The following is a 14707-nucleotide window of genomic DNA, read 5'->3' as shown; positions in this document are numbered from 1 at the left end:
ATGTAATCATGACAGCCTCAGTAATTACTTTATACCCAGCGTTGGATTCAGTCATTTACGGGCTGATTCACAAATAAAGCTATTAGAACCAAGAAAACCCGCCGAATCCACCGAGGCATGTTTCAAATTACTCTCAGATAAGGCTGCCATCTGTTGGGTAAATAAAGCTCTTCAGTGGGTGTGCGGTAATGCAGTTTAATTTGATGTAATGTGATAGTCATCTGTAGGAAATTGCTTGTGAGCATAAAAGCCGTTGAGGCGTTATGAGGGAAAGCAGCTGGGTGACCAGATGAGTCTGCAGCTCAGGAATATGGATCACATTCTCCAGAGTTTTCAGTCCCTCAGGTCTTTATCCATCAGCAGGGTGGACAATAATAAGACTAGTAAATACTGAGATGGAACTTTGCTCTCTTAGTTTTCTTTTCTGAGGGATCATTGTATTATTCTTGAAGTTTGTAAATTTTATGAGGGATTAAGAATGCAGTAATAAATAGCATGTTATTCACTTTTTTCCAGAGGCTGAAACAATTTTTGGAGCTTTTAATTTGTGGGGTGGGGTAGTAACAGTTGCTTTCTCTACGCATTACACTCATGGAATTAAATCAAAATTAAACTTTATTTATAAAGCAATTTACAACCACAGTACTGCAAAGTGATTTACTTAATAAAAATACGTTTTGAAAATATATAAACACACTCACATTAGCGCTCAAAAACAAAGTTCACTAACACGCTCTCACACTCGCTTCATCACACACACACACACACACACACACACAGTGTATCATATACAACCCAACCCCTCTTCGTACAAACATAAACTTCAGCTTCTAGTTTACATTAACATTGAAGCTGGGGTAGGTGATGTTGGGGAGCGAACTAGACGTGAAAGTGGCCCTGTCTTGGCTCCTTCCCCTGTCTTGGCTCCTCCCCCTCTGGTTCTGCTCCTTGTGTGATCCGAGGCTTTTTTATTCGGAGCTTTTTCCACCAACGATTTTCTCTTTCTCTGCTGTTTAGCAGGAGGGGGAAAACAAACCGAGCCGGGTCGGGAAATCCTTCCTGCATTTTCTCAGCCATGTTTGCTTTCCAAGTTTCTTCTTCACTACTTTGTATTTTCATCCTAACACGCTGTTTATATGCAGGGTGTGGCTATCAGGTATGCGCTGCTGGAGGGGGAGGAGGGGAGCCGGGAGAAGAAGCTACGAAATATAAGAAATGAACAACTCCATTTGGGTCGGAACGTTTGGATTGGTCAGAGTTTTTACAGATTTACAGTAAACTGAGGGGTCTAACTATATTTCTTATTGTTCATGATTACAGAATGTATAGACTACTATCAGGACGAGGAACCACTTCACCCAGAGGAACATGTCTCTGAGGAACATTACCTACTAGAGCTTTAAGTGAAACATCAGTATAAAAAGCATGAAAATCATTCACTTCACATGCGACCACATTTCACCTTTAGCACCTATTAGCATTAGCAGTTGACATTAGCTGTCAACTGATCACCACCTGGTGGTGAGTTGGCTCAGATGGTGGGGGAGAAAGCCGGTCAGAGCTGGCAGGCCCAAACGTGTTGTGAGGGTCTGCTGGGAACGTCTGGCTGAGTCCCCCGTCAAAGCGAGCTTCAACTCCCACCTTCAGCAGAGCTTCGAACATGTCCCGAGTGAGGCGGGGGACATTGAGTCCGAATGGGCTGTGTTCCGTGCCTCTATTGCTGAGGCGGCCAGCCGGAGCTGTGGCTGCAAGGTCGTTGGTGTCTGTCGTGGCGGTAATCCCAGGACTCGTTGGTGGACACCAGCAGTGAGGGATACCGTCAAGCTGAAGAAGGAGTCCTATCGGGCCTTCTTGGCCTGTGGGACTCTGGAGGCAGCTGATGGGTACCGACGGGCTAAGCGGCATGCGGCTTCGGCTGTTGCCGAGGCAAAAACTCGGGCATGGGAGGAGTTTGGCGAGGCCATGGAGAAAGACTTCCGGACGGCTTCGAGGAGATTCTGGTCCACCATCCGGCGGCTCAGGAGGGGGAAGCAGTGCTCCATCAATACTGTGTACAGTGGAGGTGGGGAGCTGCTGACCTCAACTCGGGACGTTGTGGGTCGGTGGAGGGAATACTTCAAAGACCTCCTCAATCCTACCAACACATCTTCCCATGAGGGAGCAGAGCTGGGGGACTCAGGGGTGGACTCTCCTATCTCTGGGGCTGAAGTCGCTGAGGTGGTCAAAAAGCTCCTTGGCGGCAAGGCCCCGGGGGTGGATGAGATCCGCCCGGAGTTCCTTAAGGCTCTGGATGCTGTGGGGCTGTCCTGGCTGACACGCCTCTGCAGCATCGCGTGGACATCGGGGGCAGTACCGCTGGATTGGCAGACTGGGGTGGTGGTCCCCCTTTTTAAGAAGGGGGACCGGAGGGTGTGTTCCAATTACAGGGGAATCACACTCCTCAGCCTCCCTGGTAAGGTCTATTCAGGGGTCCTGGAGAGGAGGGTCCGCCGGATAGTCGAATCCCGGATTGAGGAGGGGCAGTGTGGTTTTCGTCCTGGTCGCGGAACAGTGGACCAGCTCTATACCCTCTCTGGGGTCCTGGAGGGGGCATGGGAGTTTGCCCAACCAGTCTACATGTGCTTTGTGGACCTGGAGAAGGCATTCGACCGTGTCCCCGGGGGCTCCTGTGGGGGGTACTCCGGGAGTATGGGGTACCGGACCCCCTTGTACGAGCTGTCCGGTCCCTGTACGACAGGTGTCAGAGCTTGGTCCGCATTGCCAGTAGTAAGTCGGATTCGTTTCCGGTGAGGGTTGGACTCCGCCAAGGCTGCCCTTTATCACAGATTCTGTTCATAACTTATATGGACAGAATTTCTAGGCGCAGCCGAGGGGTTGAGGGGATCCGACTTGGTGGCCTCAGGATTGGGTCCCTGCTTTTTGCGGATGACTGGTCGTGATCTCCAGCTCTCGCTTGAGCGATTCGCGGCCGAGTGTGAAGCGGCTGGGATGAGAATCAGCACCTCAAAATCTGAGACCATGGTCCTCAGCCGGAATAGGGTGGATTGTCCTCTCCGGGTCGGGAGTCAGGTCCTGCCTCAAGTGGAGGAGTTTAAATATCTCGGGGTCTTGTTCACGAGTGAGGGAAGGATGGAGCGTGAGATGGACAGACGGATCGGTGCGGCTTCTGCAGTAATGCAGGCTCTGCGCCGGTCTGTCGTGGTGAAGAAGGAGCTGAGCCAGAAGGCGAAGCTCTTGATTTATCAGTCAATCTACGTTCCTACCCTCACCTATGGTCATGAGCTGTGGGTCGTGACCGAAAGAACGAGATCTCGTATACAGGCGGCTGAAATGAGTTTCCTCCGCAGGGTGGCCGGGCTCTCCCTTAGAGATAGGGTGAGGAGCTCGGTCATCTGGGAGGGGCTCAGAGTAGAGCTGCTGCTCCTTCGCATCGAGAGGAACCAGTTGAGGTGGCTCGGGCATCTGGTCAGGATGCCTCCTGGACCTCCCTGGTGAGGTGTTCCAGGCACGTCCCTCTGGGAGGAGACCCCGGGGAAGACCCAGGACACGCTGGAGGGATTATATCTCTCGGCTGGCCTGGGAACGCCTCGGGATCCCCTCCGCAGAGTTGGCAAATGTGGCTGGGGAGAGGGAAGTCTGGGCTTCCCTGCTTAGGCTGCTGCCCCCGCGACCCGACCCCGGATAAGCGGCAGATGGATGGATGGATGGATGGATGGATAGCATTAGCTTGTTAGCTAACTCTAAGAGCATTGTACACACAAAGACACACACACCCAATGTATACACACAAATTATGTATCTTGTCAACAATTTTGGAGAGATAATTCCATTTTCTTGTCTTTTCACTTGTTGGAATATAGGTATGGTTCACCAGTGTGCAATCCTTGTTGTAGGCAGGAGGAAGGTCGATGTGGAAGGAGGAGCGGTAACCTTGCATGTGAAGCCCCGAGACTCTTCTGCTTTTTAGTGTAACATCACGTCCATTCATAGTTGTTCACTTCAGTTTAACTAGGCAGGACTCAGGCTTTAAAGCATTGCTTACATTCTGAATGTTGTGTCACTTTGTGTGTCCAGCAGGCCGGGATCTCTCTGAAGCTGTCTCTGATTTCCTGGTTCCGACCCTGCCTGTTTCTGACCGTTTTTGTCTCAGCCCTGTTCCATCTCTGGATCAACCTGAACCATCTCTGGAAGGACAAGCAAACGCAATGAGTCTCACCTGTTTTGAACACACTCGCCTCATCCTGTTGTCACATCCCAGACTTCTGTCATTTCTCAGTCAGTCCAGTCGGCCTAAAAGAGAAGCTGCTTACAAGCAGGAGATGGGGGTTTGATTCCAACTGGTGCCCTCAGCAGTTCCCAACTGAGCCACCTGACCCCACCTGGAGAAGTTAAAGCTTGTTCTTCCTTTATTCCTGCCTCATTGTGCTGCATTTGGATCCACAACCTCCATTACAGCAGGACCTTATAACATTAATAAGCTTTATGGTGAAAATGTAGAACTTATTTCATGATAACGTGATTCGTTTTGTTGTGTAAACCTTGAATATAAACCGTATTCCTCTTTGAATGAGGAAACTGCTGCAGATCAGAGAAAAGTCTGAACGGGATTACGTTGTAGTTCGTAGGACAGCCTGATGATGCAGCTGGAGGACAAACCAGACAGGATACGTCTTGCTGTCCCAGTCCTAGCACAGCATTTAGCCTTTAGCATTTTATAGGCATAACTGCTGGTACGTGTTAACCAAAAGCAACACACACACTGCTGCAGGCGTGTTGCTCATATCTGTCCAATGTTCCTGAGATGCATTTATCCATTCATCCATTCTCCAAACCGCTTAGTCCGGTGAAGGATCGCAGGGAAGCTGGAGCCTATCCCAGCAGTCTTCCGGCGAAAGGCAGGGGACACCCTGGACATCTTGCCAGTCCATCGCAGGGCCTGAGTTACAACACTGAAGAACAATTTATCCTTTAAAAAACAAGTGAAATGTTTCTGCCTAATTTTTTTTCAAATGTATTTTGCTCAGATATTTTTATGTCACAGCGACATCTGCATGCAGAACTTTGTTTCATGTTCATCCAATAATCTGAACTGGTGAAACCAGGATTACGCTACTTTTTACCATTTCAGGAGGTATTTACCAGTATATAAAATACGGTGGGGGGTAAGTTTAGCTGAACTGGGATGCACTCCGATGACCAGAATGTTTGTGGTTTAAGTCCTGCTGCCCAGTCAGTTGGACGCTGTGTCTGGCGAGACACCTCACTGTCCTTGCCTCCATCTTTGCATCGCTGGTGTATGAATGTGTGTGACTTTGGTCAGAAAAGCGTTGGTGTCGATTGGCTGCCACGTTTCGTTGGTTTGCCCCAGGGCGGTTCTGGCTTCACATGTAGCTTAGGATCTCATTGTTGCACCTGAACAGGATGACTCGTCCAGTGTGGATTTTCATGAGCTTTTAGAGAAACTGCTTCACCCGCTAGTGGACATGAGACACTGTCACAGGTCTGTCTGGGGGCTTGTCATGCTCCAACTGCCTCTTATTGACACATAAACAACGTCTTGTCATTTTGATAAATCCCCTCTCACCAGTTTGGCTAGTTGAAGCAACGCTGAGAACTGTAAGTGGGGCCCCCTTATAGAGTTCCTACTGGTCGACCACTGCTGTTGCAAACTCTCCACATTGTCACGGTGCTGCAGTGATTCATGGTTGGTCAGCCTCCTTCTGGCTGGGGGGGGTCCAAGCATTTGCCTGCATGCCTATTGGCAAGCAGGGCCTCGGATCAGAGGATGTTTCCCTTACCGCCCCAGGCGGGCCTGAGGCGGGCCCCTGGGCCTGTACCCACTCTTTGGATAATCCAAAGATGAAAAAATAGATTCAGATGGATCATTAAAGCTGTGGTTTTGAAAGACATTTTTCCCTAATAACGCTGGCTCCTTGGAGCAATGCAGCACACGCAGAGCTCTCCAGGACTCTGACAGCTCCTGTGTGTGTGCTCCTTGATTGATGCCACTTATTTCAAATGTTTTCTTATCCAGATCAGCGGGTGTTAAAGTGTGTTGTGCATGTTAATGGCAAACAAAACATTAGGAGAAGTCCTCCTGCTAGCTCCCTCGCTGCTGTTTTCATCACTCATCTTCCAGTGGAGTCACATGACTCCAGGACAGACCAAGATGGAGGGAGGAATGAGAAGTCATCATACAGAGGCTGTTCGTTTTACTCACAGGACAACATGAGATGTCTAGAAGTTTAGTTAAACTGTCATTTTATCTTTTTGCAGTCAGTGAAGCACAAAGAAAACAAAAGTCTTTCAACCATCATCTGCAGTGGGGATCAAGCTGTGGACCTGTGGACCTGTGGACCAGCGCTGATTCTTTGTAACTGTGGACCAGCGCTGGTTCTTTGTGGACCTGTGGACCAGCGCTGGTTCTTTGTAACTGTGGACCAGCGCTGGTTCTTTGTGGACCTGTGGACCAGCGCTGGTTCTTTGTAACTGTGGACCAGCGCTGGTTCTTTGTAACTGTGGACCAGCGCTGGTTCTTTGTGGACCTGTGGACCAGCGCTGGCTCTTTGTAACTGTGGACCAGCACTGGTTCTTTGTGTCACTGTGGACCAGCGCTGGTTCTTTGTGTCACTGTGGACCAGCGTTGGTTCTTTGTGGACCTGTGGACCAGCGCTGGTTCTTTGTGGACCTGTGGACCAGCGCTGGTTCTTTGTGGACCTGTGGACCAGCGCTGGCTCTTTGTAACTGTGGACCAGCGCTGGCTCTTTGTAACTGTGGACCAGCGCTGGTTCTTTGTGTCACTGTGGACCAGCGCTGGTTCTTTGTGTCACTGTGGACCAGCGCTGGCTCTTTGTGTCACTGTGGACCAGCGCTGGTTCTTTGTGGACCTGTGGACCAGCGCTGGTTCTTTGTGGACCTGTGGACCAGCGCTGGTTCTTTGTGGACCTGTGGACCAGCGCTGGCTCTTTGTAACTGTGGACCAGCACTGGTTCTTTGTGTCACTGTGGACCAGCGCTGGTTCTTTGTGTCACTGTGGACCAGCGTTGGTTCTTTGTGGACCTGTGGACCAGCGCTGGTTCTTTGTGGACCTGTGGACCAGCACTGGCTCTTTGTAACTGTGGACCAGCGCTGGTTCTTTGTGTCACTGTGGACCAGCGCTGGTTCTTTGTGTCACTGTGGACCAGCGCTGGTTCTTTGTGTCACTGTGGACCAGCGCTGGTTCTTTGTGGACCTGTGGACCAGCGCTGGTTCTTTGTGGACCTGTGGACCAGCGCTGGTTCTTTGTGGACCTGTGGACCAGCGCTGGTTCTTTGTGGACCTGTGGACCAGCGCTGGTTCTTTAGGGTTAGGGTTAGGCTGCACTTTTATTCACTATAAATAAATATTATAGAATGACATATATCCCAAATTCTCAACAGTAGATAAAATAAATGACTTCCAACATAAATTTATGTTTAAATAGAAATTACTGCCCAAGATGGGACACTCTGCTTCAAACCTGACATGCAAAGATTCTATTTTCTACTGTTTTTGTGGACAGTATAAACCTAGACTATGAAGGTTTTGCTCAATACAAATTGGGGAAGTTTCATTTGTTGCCTCTGCATGAGGAAAGTCATTAACTATGAACACACAAAGATCAAGGCCGTTGAGATGTTTCAGGTTGCTGATGTCCGGCATTAGACCAGTATAGTCAGGATTTTCCTCAATTCTTCTCCATGAAATTCATACAGCTTGTTTTAGTACAAATAAACAAAATTTGCTCCTCACAAACATCTGCATGCTCCTTTAGGAGCTGCAAACCTTGTCATTTTGTTCATGACTTTTGACAAAGTGATGCCTACAGGTTAAAGACGGGTGAACCCTGCCTCTCATTATCCTACCTTCACATGAATTTATCCTGAATTATGTGATTTTCAACAGAGTTGGTGAAATCAAGCAGCTGGAACACATGAACGCATTGCAACCCACACAAACGTTGACATTCTTGCATTATGAGCATATGGAGTGTTAAATTTGACAATCAGATCACATGTGGACAGATCAGCTGACATGTACATGTGGCAAAACATATTTTCCACAGAAACGTTATATGTGAAGGTGCAAAGATGGATCATCTGGATTCTAATCTCATTCTGAGTCTGGTGTTATCTAGATGTTGGATGCTCACTGTGCACCTGCCAGCAGAGACAACACTCTCAGTAACTCCTACGGTGAGCTTAGACCAGTTAATCAAACTGGTTTTGGACAGTGGGAAGAAGCCAGGGTGTCCATAGAAACATCCACATGCAAACTTCTCACACAGTCCTGGCCCAGCCGAGGCTCAGGCTAGTCTTTCAGGAAATGGCGCTAACCGTCTAACAGTGCCGACCAAGCACCCAACAGGGAGCTGCTATTAACTCCCCACAGCTCTTTTAGTGGCTGAAGAAATTCTGCATCTGAAATCCTCTTAAGAAGAGAAGCAGCCGCTCTAAATGGCTCGACGAGTCTCAGAACAACCCGGTTCTTCCTCTTCCTACTGGGCAGATAATGCAATTACACCCGCACATCTGCAGGGGTACCTCTCCGTTTCCATTTCCATATCAGCATGATGCTGTTTTTGTGCATGTGTGTGTTGTTGGGGAGGTTTGTGAGGGTGTGTGTGGGTCTACTGGGTCTCATGCTCAAAATTTACAGTTAATCAATCATGGTGTCGCCTTAATGACACCCTGCTGCTTCCCTAATGTCTTCTGGCAGAAGCAACCCACAGCTGGCACAGAACTCATGCAGGCATGCATATGGTCACCTCCAGTGAGTGACAGGACCCCTTTTGTGTGTGCAGCCCTGCACATCGTATGCCATCAGCCACATACAGCCGTTGCTGGCTAGAGCTGAATTTCTGTTGGAGGGGAAACAAATGAAAAAGTAAAGAGAGGGAGTCTTCTCGGAGCCGTGTGACTGCTCCTGTCTCCACACTCCAAAATGTGAAACAGAAACAAAGCAACATGGACAAGTGAGAAAGGTTTCAAGCAATAATGTGATGTCAACATTCAGAAAGCTGTAAAACACTTAATTATCATGAGATATGCAGTTTTACCCCCAGTTTGTGCCTCCTGTCTGAAATGATAAACCCAAATGAATCAAATCCCCTCAAATACGAGGCTGTACATCTCAGAAAGCTCAGACATGTGAGATCCTTCAGAATGATGCTGTGTCAGAGTCAACTGAGCAGGAACACAGTGGAAAACTCCAGTGCAACCAGAACTAGCAGTCCTGGTAATGGGAAAAGTAGAACTGGGAGCGTATGATGAGGAACTGTGCTCCAGTAGAAGTCTTCCAGGTGTTTTAATAAAGAGGCAGAATACAGGAAGCCGTCGGCCAGTGCTGATGATAGACACCTCTGGCAATATTCACAGTGAGGAGAATCCAGGGATTGACCCCCACATTCACCTCAGAAACGCCTGGAATCCAGGAAGATAGTTTATGAAGCTCTGAAGTGGACACTGGTGTTCTCATGTTTTCTGCTGGGATCGTGAACTGTGTTTGGTTTGGATTCCCATCCTTGGTAGAAGTTTTTACCTGAGTTTCTCCTCATGGTTCTGCTATGCTACATGTTAGCATGGCTGCTTCCTGGTGTAAACATGTTCTGCATGGTACAGATCTGAGCTGCCTCCTTTACAGTGGGATCAAGTCCATAGGAGGTTAAATCAACTCTGCAGTATTTTACGTCCACTCTGTGTCTGTTTCCCTTTCTGAACTCCAATCTACACCATGAAACAGCACCCAGTGACGTTCCCAGTTCTACGCTCCCAGTCCCTGATCCAGGTTACAGCAACACGCTGTAGACAAAGTGAACTTTAAATTCATAAGAGGACCAATTCTAGTTTAATAATTCTGTATTATCTGCCCATATCTGCACAGATAAGGAATAGAATATGGTTGAAAATAATTATTTGCTTCCACAATTAAAAAAATGCAAACTTCTATGATCCAGCTACCATGGATGCCATTTCACACAGAACACAGATGTTCAACAGTTTATCGTGATCCAGTCACTCCTACATCCAACCCACATGGAACGCTGTGTGATTCTGTAACACGTATTTTCATAAACTCTCTCCTCGTGTCCACTTTTTGTCCACACGTATTAGTGGCTGTTTCTGTTGTCCTGATGTGGTTCTAACAGAGACTATACCGTGCTGCTCGGATGCTAAAATCCGACTCCTGTCCATACCAAGCAAAGTTTGTTTCTGATCAAAGTGCTTAACATGATAACAAGTAAATTGCAAAGCACATTAAAATAAAGGCAGGAAGATGGAGAGTGGTGAAGGCACAGAACAGATTAAAACAAGTAAAGAAAACAAGGCAGATCATTGTGGGGAAGACCCTCCCAGATCCTGCCACTGGAAAGAACCAATCCCCCCATTGCTTGCACCTGGACCGAGGCACCTCCAACTTATTTCGACCAGCAGGTGGTAAGTCGTTCTGGGCCGGTGGATTATCAGAAGTTCTGATAAGTAAGGAGGTCGAAGCCCTTTAGCACTTTAAAATCAAACAGCAAGTATCCTGAACTGAACCGGGAGCCAGTGCAGACAGGACAGGAGTGATATGTTCGTGCTTCCATGTGCTGATTAGAGCGTCAGAATTCTATTCTATTCTATTCTATTCTATTCTATTCTACAGTCATTTAGCAAATATCCAAAGCAACTTACATATGAGTTGGAACAACACAAACAGGAAATCAAACAGTAGAGGACATGGTAGGAAGGTAGTAGACTATCCAGTTGGACGCAGGTCCTTACATGAAGTGCTACTGGCTTTTTTTGTTGTTTGTTTTCTCCCTTCCCATCCCACAATATTACCATTGTTAAAATACAAAGAATTAATACCAGAATGTTTGTTGCAAAGAACTGGGCAAAGTTTTCCGACTTTTCCAACAAATACAGCTATGCTAAGTGTTGAAGTTCTCCTTGAAGAGCTGAGTCTTCAGCTTGCTCTTAAAAGCAGACAGGGACTCTGCAGAGCGGACAGAGTTTGGGAGATCATTCCACCATCGTGGAACAACAGAGGAAAAGAGTCTGGCTGGTGATTTAGTCCCACGGTGTGGTGGTAACATGAAGCGTCTTTTACTGGTGGAACGTAGCTGTGGAGAGGGAGTGTAGGTCTGGATTAGGGAGTGAAGGTAGACAGGAGTTTTGTAAACCAGAAGCAGAGCTTTAGATATGATGCATGCTGTGACTGGAAGCCAGTGAAGAGCGATTAGCAGCGGAGTGACATGAGCTCATTTGGGTTGGTAGAAAACCAGACACACTGCGGTGTTCTGGATCATCTGCAGAGGTTTAACCAGCATGCAGGCAGACCTGCCAGTAGGGAACTGCAGTAGTCGATGCGTGAGATGACCAGAGCCTGAACCAACAGCTGAGTCGTGTGTTCTGTCAGGTACGTCTGATTCTCTTGATGTTGAAGAGAGCATATCGGCAGGTACGGGCAACCGAGGCAACATGGACCTTAAAGGTCAACTGGTCATCCACAATGACACCCAGATTACAGGCAGCAGGCGTAGGAACAAGTGTGACAGAGTCAAGCTTCACACTTAATTGCGGATGTAAGGAAGGATCGGCTGGACAGACAAGGAGCCCTGTCTTGGACAGATTGAGCTGAAGGTGGCGATCCTTCATCCATGCAGAGTATGGCAAGGCAAGCTGATATTCTCATTGAGACAGTTGTGTCATCCGGAGGAAAGGAGAGGAAAAGCTGAGTGTCATCAGCGAAACAGTGACAGGAGAAGCCGTGAGAGGAGAATCTGATGGTTCACTGTGTCAAAAGCAGCAGACAGATCCAGTCCTCAGGACTGAGGACTGACCAGTGGATCTGGTCCAGCAGGGGACTGCTAAGGACTGACCAGTGGATCTGGTCCAGCAGGGGACTGCTAAGGACTGACCAGTGGATCTGGTCCAGCAGGGGACTGCTAAGGACTGACCAGTGGATCTGGTCCAGCAGGATCGGGACTGAGGACTGACCAGTGGATCTGGTCCAGCAGGATCGGGACTGAGGACTGTTCCCTGGATCTGGTCCAACAGGATCGGGACTGAGGACTGTTCCGTGGATCTGGCAAGCCAGGGGGAATCGGTACCAGACTGGACAGCAGTTTCAGTGGAATGGTCTTGCCTAAAGCCAGACTGATGTGGATCAAAAAGGTTTTCATCATGGAGGAACTGGGAGACTTGGCTGAAGACTGCACGCTCTAGTAGTTTAGATAAGAACGGCACGAGTGAGACCGGTTTTCAACCTGGACTGGGTCGAGTGTGGGTTTCTTCAGCAGTTGTGACCCGAGCTTGCTGGAAGACAGAGGGAAAGACCCCAGATTCAAGAGAGGAGATGATAATATGGGTCCCTGCAGCTTTGACTGATGGAGAAATGCTCTGCAGGATGTCGGTAGGGACCGGTAGTGGGTTCAGAGTTTTGTAGAAGTTTTAGAACTTCATTCTCATTCAGAGTATGGAAAGAGCAAAGTGAAGCACCATTACTGAGTTTATAAATGTGTAAAGAGGAGATGTAAGATTCACCAGGTCTGCCGTTCCACACATCCTGCTCTCCCATCAGCACAGATAACCAGCTGTACCGTGTTGGTGGGGGAAAGTCCATTTACATGCAGGTTGCTGCAGCACAGAGGCCCATCTGTCCACTGGATTACGCTCTCATTTATGTTGGTTGCTGTTGCCATCCTTGTCAGCACACACACACACACACACACAAGCAAACACACACACACACAAGCAAACACACACACACACAAGCAAACACACACACACACACACACACAAGCAAACACACACACACGCACACGCAAACACACAAACACACACATGTAAACACACACACACACACACACACACATAAACACACACAGACACTCCCTGCCTTCACCAGAAATGACAGCTGAAGGGTTCTGGAGCTAAAATAGTAATTCATCATCAGGTAAATGTCCAGCCTGACACGAGACAGGAGGCTGAAAGTACGGCCTGGGGGGACGTGCACGTGCACGTGCACCAGAGCAAATTCTGTGTTTTACTCAGCGGTGGTATTGATGTGGCATGTTCATGTAGAATCTGGTTGGTTAAGGCGCCTTATTGATTAGATCAACACAGTGAAGCAGCTGAAAGCCAGTCTCAGACCTGAAAGCCGGATCAATAGAACAGACATATACTCAGCTCACACATCGTGGTCAATTAATCCGATCGATAAATCGGTTTACCACCCAGATGCAGCATATTACTGGTGAATTTCTGGATTCCTTTCTGTGCAGAGTTTACGTGTTCTCCACAGGCGTGTGTGGTTGCAACATGAGCACCAGCATGAACGGTTTGTTTCGTGTCTTGGTTCTGTGATGGACTACCTGTCCAGGTGTTCCTGCCTCTGGCCTGAATACTGCTGGGACAGACTGCAGCTTCCCTGTGACCTTTAACTGGGCTAAGCAGTAAATGAATGAATGAATGAATGAATGAATTACAGACATATTGAACCTGGGGCAGTAAATGGTTCTTGGATATTTGGCTACAACAACAAGAAAATGAGTGAAAGGAAACATTTGTATGTTTAGATGAAGGACTGGCAGAATCTTGAACGTTATACTGGTATAAAACCAGTTTTCACTGGGCAGGTATGAAAAATGAAGGAGATTAGAATCTGAAATGAGACTGGTAGGACCTGGGATTTTGATCCCCATGAAGACCCCATCAATTTATTGCAAATTTTAGATTTCTGTTTTTGCTTGAAGCTGATCAAATAAATAGCTTTTAGTGGAAATAATGAAGGTCTGGGGCAAAATCTACAGGGTATTTAAATCACATTGTGTACATCTACAGGCTATTTAAATCACATTGTGTACATCTACAGGCTATTTAAATCACATTGTGTACATCTACAGGCTATTTAAATCACATTGTATACATCTACAGGCTATTTAAATCACATTGTGTACATCTACAGGCTATTTAAATCACATTGTGTACATCTACAGGCTATTTAAATCACATTGTGTACATCTACAGGCTATTTAAATCACAACGTATACATCTACAGGCTATTTAAATCCCAACGTATACACCTACAGGCTATTTAAATCACAACGTATACATCTACAGGCTATTTAAATCCCAACGTATACATCTACAGGCTATTTAAATCCAAACGTATACATCTACTGGCTATTTAAATCACAACGTATACATCTACAGGCTATTTAAATCACAACGTATACATCTACTGGCTATTTAAATCACAACGTATACATCTCCAGGCTATTTAAATCACAACGTATACATCTACAGGCTATTTAAATCACATTGTATACATCTACAGGCTATTTAAATCACAACGTATACATCTACAGGCTATTTAAATCACAACGTATACATCTACTGGCTATTTAAATCACAACGTATACATCTACAGGCTATTTAAATCACATTGTATACATCTACAGGCTATTTAAATCACAACGTATACATCTACAGGCTATTTAAATCACAACGTATACATCTACTGGCTATTTAAATCACAACGTATACATCTACTGGCTATTTAAATCACAACGTATACATCTCCAGGCTATTTAAATCACAACGAATACATCTACAGGCTATTTAAATCACATTGTATACATCTACAGGCTATTTAAATCACAACGTATACATCTACTGGCTATTTAAATCACAACGTATACATC

Source organism: Telmatherina bonti (assembly GCF_933228915.1).
Source record: "Telmatherina bonti genome assembly, chromosome: 17".
In the NCBI taxonomy this organism is placed as follows: domain Eukaryota; kingdom Metazoa; phylum Chordata; class Actinopteri; order Atheriniformes; family Telmatherinidae; genus Telmatherina; species Telmatherina bonti.
Note: the sequence above shows the minus strand (reverse complement) of the source record.